Genomic DNA, 6,518 nt, shown 5'->3' on the forward strand with positions numbered 1-6,518 from the left:
AACATTATAAGTCTTTTGTACAGAAAAATATAAACATTTCTAATAAAGTATTTTTGATAAAAATTAATTATTCAATAAAAGAAGATGAGTATTGAATACCACATGTTGTCTTCATTTCTTTTATCAAAAACATTACATGCAAATGAACAATAATAAAATATATATAGACAGATATTAACTTTTGTTTTAATGCCAGAATTTGAGAATTTGAAGAAACCCTGTAAAGTATGAAGAACTAAATAAGACAGTGTTAGTAATATAGTTAATAAATTACAGACAAGACTGTCAAACTTTGTAACAAACCGTTGGTAAAACTTCTGTATCTATATACGTATCGTACAGATTACTATGACGAGATACGCACCCCTAGTTTTTATCAAGAGATTAGGCTAGCCATTTTAACTACATTTTTCTCGGGTTTTTATAAAGAAATAACTTGACTGTTATAATGTGACCCGTTTTTTTTGGGGGAGGGGATTTTTACGACAATAAACCTGATGAATTGTATTAGATTTTATTCGCTTCAGAGTTTTCGGGCAAAATTACGTAAAGGGGCATCTACGTGAAGCCGTCGCTCATTTTAAACTGATAGACTAGAGGGAAGAGAAGCTAGTCAACAACACCAACCGCCAACTCTTGGGCTATTTCTCTTCGATCGAATGATTGTATTGAACTGTCATTCCTATACCACGTCCCCAAAGGGCGGAGTGCGTTTTAGTGGCATTAGGTTGACTCTTCAGATTCACAACTCAGTCACGCTAATCACTAGGCCAGTCCCGGCTATGCTAGAGACTAATCTCAGGTACAAACATTTAGAAGCTATAATGACTTTATCTAAATGCATAAAAAATATAAGTCATTATTAGTACATTTAGGTTCCAAGCTGCTCGTACCGTTAGAGGGCCTAATTTGAAAAATACGCTATGCAAAAACTCCATTACTGATACTAGGATGTCAAGATTGAATCAAAAATAGTCAGCATCGTTTCAGGAGCGGACATTCGTGCCACACAAATTTTTTAAAGTGTTTCTGCATCTTTGATTGTCACTCCTCTCGGCCATCAGAAGGCGTTTAGTAAAAAACTTCAGTGACTTTAGCGGTAACACTGGTAATTTAAAGATGGACATTTAACTAATTTGGTTGTAACAAACAACTTAAGAATAAGTATGTTTACACGTTGACATAGACGTCCCTCAAGTGTTCTCTCCTAAAGTCGTTGTTATACGTAGTTCATGTTTCACAGATCTGTAATAACACTTCTTTTTAGTATGTCGAAATTTGATGATGATGCCGGAGGTGGGGAGAAAGGCTGGTGCTGTTGATATACACGGGGATCTTAATGAATAATCCAATTACTCTCATATTTGGGGTGTTTATAAACAGTGGGGATTTTTTTCCTCTCTCCTTAAGTCGGGTATGACTTAAGTCACCGGTGACTAAACAGTCGGGTGTGACTTAACTCACTAGTGACTTGTTTTGAACAACATGCTTTAGTCAAGCCTTTAAGTAAAAAAAAAGATGAAAATGTAATATACTTATATCATCAATGAAGATGTCTACGGTGATTATATCATTTCTTGGCTCTCTCGTGTATAGTGGGCCTGGTAGCTAGGAGGCGCTCGTCTCGCAGTGTGCAGGTCGCGGGTTCGAATCCTCGTCATCGAACGTGCTCGTTTTTCAGCCGTGGGGGGAGCGTTATAATGTGACGGTCAATCCCACTATTCGTTGGTAAAAGAGTTGGCGGTGGGTGGTGTTGACTAGCTGCCTTTCCTTTAGCCTGTCACTACTACATTAGGGACGGCTATCGCAAATAGTCCTTGCGCGAAATTCAAAACAAAACCTCGTGGATAGTTTGCCTGGACGACACTTCCAGACAGCAGACGTTCTCTAATACCACACCTGCGTTTTACCGATCTGCCATGCTAAAATTCAAGGACTGGTGAAGAAAATACACTGTACTTAACCTTTGTTGAGAAGTGATTCTCATCCACAACACCAACAGTTTTTGTCTGTTTATTATAGGCTAATGTCGATGGTCTACAGGAAATCAAATTCCGTTCCTTTCTGAACACCCTCTAGTGGCACAGTCTACGGACTTGAAACGCAATAAACCGGGTTTCGATACCCGTGGTGAGAAAAGCACAGATAGCCCATTATGTAGTTTTGTGCTTAACTTCAACCAAACAAACAAACTTTTTTGAACAACTATTTTTACACTGAGAAATACGAGGAGTTGGAAATCGTGAGGTGGGGGGAAAGGGGGGGTAACCAGCATCTAGGTAATCTTCTTGATTTCTGGATGAAATACTGGTAAAATTCATTGTCTGAAACTTGTCTTGGGATAAAAAGATACTTTAGCCTTCGGATAGACGATTTGTAGAATGGTTTCCTAAAAGAGGAGTTATATGCATTTAATTTCGTCTTTTGCTAACTTACGGTTAAATATATATATAAAGACTGTTTTTGTTTATTTTTACAGCTCCTTAAGTATTTAGGTTTCACGTTTTCCGGGTATTGTTTACCAATAGGGAAGGTATTCTAGGATGTTCTCTCTTCCCTGGGTACGTAACTTATCACAGGGTCAAGACGGTCTCGTACGTGTTAAACTATTTAGCACAAAGGTCGGAGCTCGTTAACCTCGAGAAGCCAGGCATGGAGGGTTCAACATCAACTCAAACCTGTTCTCGAAGAACACTAAGCCTACTCAGTGACAGAATATGATAAACCTCAGCAGATGACTGACGCAATTCTCTAGATAACGTGTTCAATACTTACTTATCCATGTACCAGTACTCTGTTGACACGTTTGTTTATGTAATGATCTCGTATTATATCTCGTACCTTCTCATGCAAAATTGCAAGAAAACTCTATACCTTAATTAATATAATTAACATCGTACAACGGAATCACTAGCACACTTAATGACAGGAAATCCTTATACTGTTAAATGTTAAAAATGAGTCATGAACTTTTTTCTTCGTGATAGTCTTTCTTCATCTCAGGATAAATAGTAGAGTACGGGTCCAAACAACCTTCCTCTCAGGATAAATAGTAGAGTACGGGTCCAAACAACCTTTATCTCAGGATAAATAGTATAGAGTACGGGTCCAAACAACCTTCATCTCAGGATAAATAGTAGAGTACGGGTCCAAACAACCTTCATCTCAGGATAAATACTAGAGAGTATTTATAGAGAGTATATAGTCCAAACAACCTTTGTAAGTTTCTATTTCACAACCATCTTTTTACATCCCAGGATAGCCCCCCACAATATCTCAGCGGTAAGTCTGCAGGATTATAACGTTCAAAACCGGTATTCGATACCGGCTATGGGCACAGCACAGATAGTCCATTGCGTGGCTTTGTGCTTAAAAACAAATAAACAGAGAAACAAATCAAACATCTAGAGACGTTATAAGGACGTTTCAACAGTGCAGCAAACGCCTGACAATAGTTAAGTAAAATTAATTAATTAGGGCGTGACTAATTAAACTCAAAGTGACTCAGCGATTATTCAAGAAGTATTTTCAAACACCTCACGAGAATTGACATAGTTCATTGGTTAAGTGATTTTATCAGTTCTAGAAAAGTCCTATATATAAACATTTTAGATCAGTATCTGTGGCTTTATAATGCTCAAATTCGGGTTTCAATACCCGCTGTTGCCATAGCATAGATAGCCCATTGTGCAACTTTGCGCTTAACTACAAAATAAACAACTCTATAGTGGAGTATCATGACGTAATGGAGTTTTAGTGTATTATTTTGAAGTTATAACCTATCTCACGGACTTGTGACTTGTTTAAAAAATCACATACTTTCTCAATATTTTCAAAGTTCAACGCAATAATTTGATGAAGTATTAAGGTGTCTTCAGCTCTCTTGATGACCGCTTGTGAACTTCTTGTTTTGTGTTTCAATGATATTCCACAAGAGGGCCACCTCAGAGGTTTGTATAGTTAGCAGAAAGCTACACAGTGGACTATCTGTACCGTGCCCATCGTGGATATTGAAACCCGACTGTTAGCGTTATAAGCCCTCAAAATTACAAATGAGAACCGGGGGGGGGGGGTACAAAAGATGTTTACTAATGGCTTAAGTTCTTGGCCAATCACGAAATGTAACCTGCATGTTTGTTTAATTTCCTGACAAATCACGAAATGTATCTTGCAGATTTGTTTCAATTCCTGACCAATCACGAAATGTAACCTGCATGTTTGTATGTTACGATCCATCAGTAAATCTAGGTCCAGTGTGTTAGTTCTCTCGACCAGTTACGTAATTATCCGGTTCAAGACTGCGAGGTTGTATTGCACTACTGTTGGATATGGGATAAAAAAGTTCCAACATGTATTTGTTTTCATTACGCGCCTGTGATGGCAGAGATCAAAGTGGTAGACATCAACTTAGATATCATTTTTGAAATAATCTCTCCAAAGTATTTAAACAAAATATGGGATCAGCTATGCCATAGCGAATTACTTGAAGCACGGAGTTCTTCTTCTTTGCTTTATTTCCAGTACAAGATTCCTCAACCTAAGCAACTTCAAGTTGCACTTTAGTCTATTCAATCCCACTACTAGCACGTTAGGCTTTGCTGAACTCCCGTTTATTTCATTACTGATTCTCTTGAACTTTATGATAAAGTTGATGTCTTTTTTCCTTTACTGAAGAACAAAATTTCATATCCAGGAAAACACCGTGGGATCTCTAGTCACTTTTGTCACGTTTCTTTTATCAGTATTAGCTGTTCTAATGTTTCACTTTCTCTGTAATACTAAGGTTTACAGGAAATCAGAAGTCGAGTAAATATTAGTTGTTCTAATGTTTCACTTTCTCTGTAATACTAAGGTTTACAGGAAGTCAGAAGCCGAGTCAATATTAGTTGCTCTGATGCCTGTAAACCTTAGTATTACAGAGAAAGTGAAAAGCTAATATTGACTCGTCTTCTGACTCGTTCTAATGTTTCACTTTCTCTGTAATACTAAGGTTTACAGGGAGTCAGAAGCCGAGTCAATATTGGTTGTTGTAATGTTTCACTTTCTCTGTAATACTAAATTTTACAGGGAGTCAGAAGAAGAGTCAATATTAGCTGTTCTAATGTTTAACTTTCTCTGTAATACTAAGGTTTACAGGGAGTCAGAAGCCGAGTCAATATTGGTTGTTGTAATGTTTCACTAAGGTTTACAGAGAGTCAGAAGACGAGTCAGTATTAGCTGTTCTAATGTTTCTGTTACTATATTTCTATTTTTCTTTAACAGGACAATTGTTTTTGTTACTTCCAGGATTTTTCAAACCCGGAAGATGAGCCACCATCAGATAACCTAGTGATTCTTTAAGTATGTCTTCCGGTATGTTTTTTAGACTTGAACCACGTAGCAAGTTTTAACTGCTTCCCGCTAAATAGCGCTTTTGTATCGTTTCAGTCAAGTATACATGTTTTCATTTGCATATTGTTGTTGAGCTAGTCACATACCACTCTGGCGTTTCTGGGTTTGTTTGCCTATTAAGTCATTCCACATATTCAGTAAGTTCTGTGAGGGTTGGTTTCTCCGTTTCTTGTCACTCTAGGTTTTTCCGTTTTAATTCTTTTGTCACCTAATTTGAACCCGATTGGAAAGAAGGTGTTGACTTTGTTTGTTTGGGCTATCCGTGCTGTGCCCACCACAGGTGTCTGAAACCCGGTTTTTATCGTTATAAGTCTTTAGACTTACCGTCGTGTCACTGGGGGGTTGTGATAAGAAAGCTGACATCAACTTCCGGACGTCAGTTATATTTTCTTATTGCTTGTTATTTAGTATTTTTATAACTTTGCTTTCGGGTTAGTAGGAAGGTCTAACAAAGACCCTGAAGGACTGGCAGTCAAGTTTGAATCCGGGATCATTCTTCCTGTAAGAAACATTTTCTGGTTTACCTTTTTTATACTTACTCTAGAAACCTGTTCTTTGTCGTATCTTTGTTCCAAAACAATCTCGTTAGTCGCGTATTTATAAAGAGTTTTAGAAAGTGTACTGGGTTTTTAGTGCGAACCTATTATTCATAGACTCTATCGAAAACGATTCCAGCGTTGTTAGGGAAAAGATCTGAATTAAGTATTACAATTTATAAAGAAAGTTAGAGAAAATATTGACTTATTATTAAAAGGTAACGTTGTTGTGGAGATCTGAATACAATATTACAATATACAGACTAGAATTGTTATTTAGAAAAATAAGGTTAGTATCAGGAAGTACAAATTAATGCTTCAGCAGAAAAAAAAAGTTTGTATTCAAAAATACAGCCTACAATTTTTATGGATAAAATCTGAAACTATTATCAGGAAGTATGGCCCGACAAATCAACTTATATTACTGAAATAAAAGAACTTGTATTATTATTTACAGGAAATATTATAGTATTAACTTTGATTCCAGGAAATATTATAGTATTAACTTTGTTTACAGGAAATATTATAGTATTTACTTTCATTACAGGAAATATTATAGTATTAACTTTCTTTACAGGAAATATTATAGTA

Source organism: Limulus polyphemus, unplaced genomic scaffold, assembly GCF_000517525.1.
Source record: "Limulus polyphemus unplaced genomic scaffold, Limulus_polyphemus-2.1.2 Scaffold27, whole genome shotgun sequence".
NCBI classification, from domain to species: domain Eukaryota; kingdom Metazoa; phylum Arthropoda; class Merostomata; order Xiphosura; family Limulidae; genus Limulus; species Limulus polyphemus.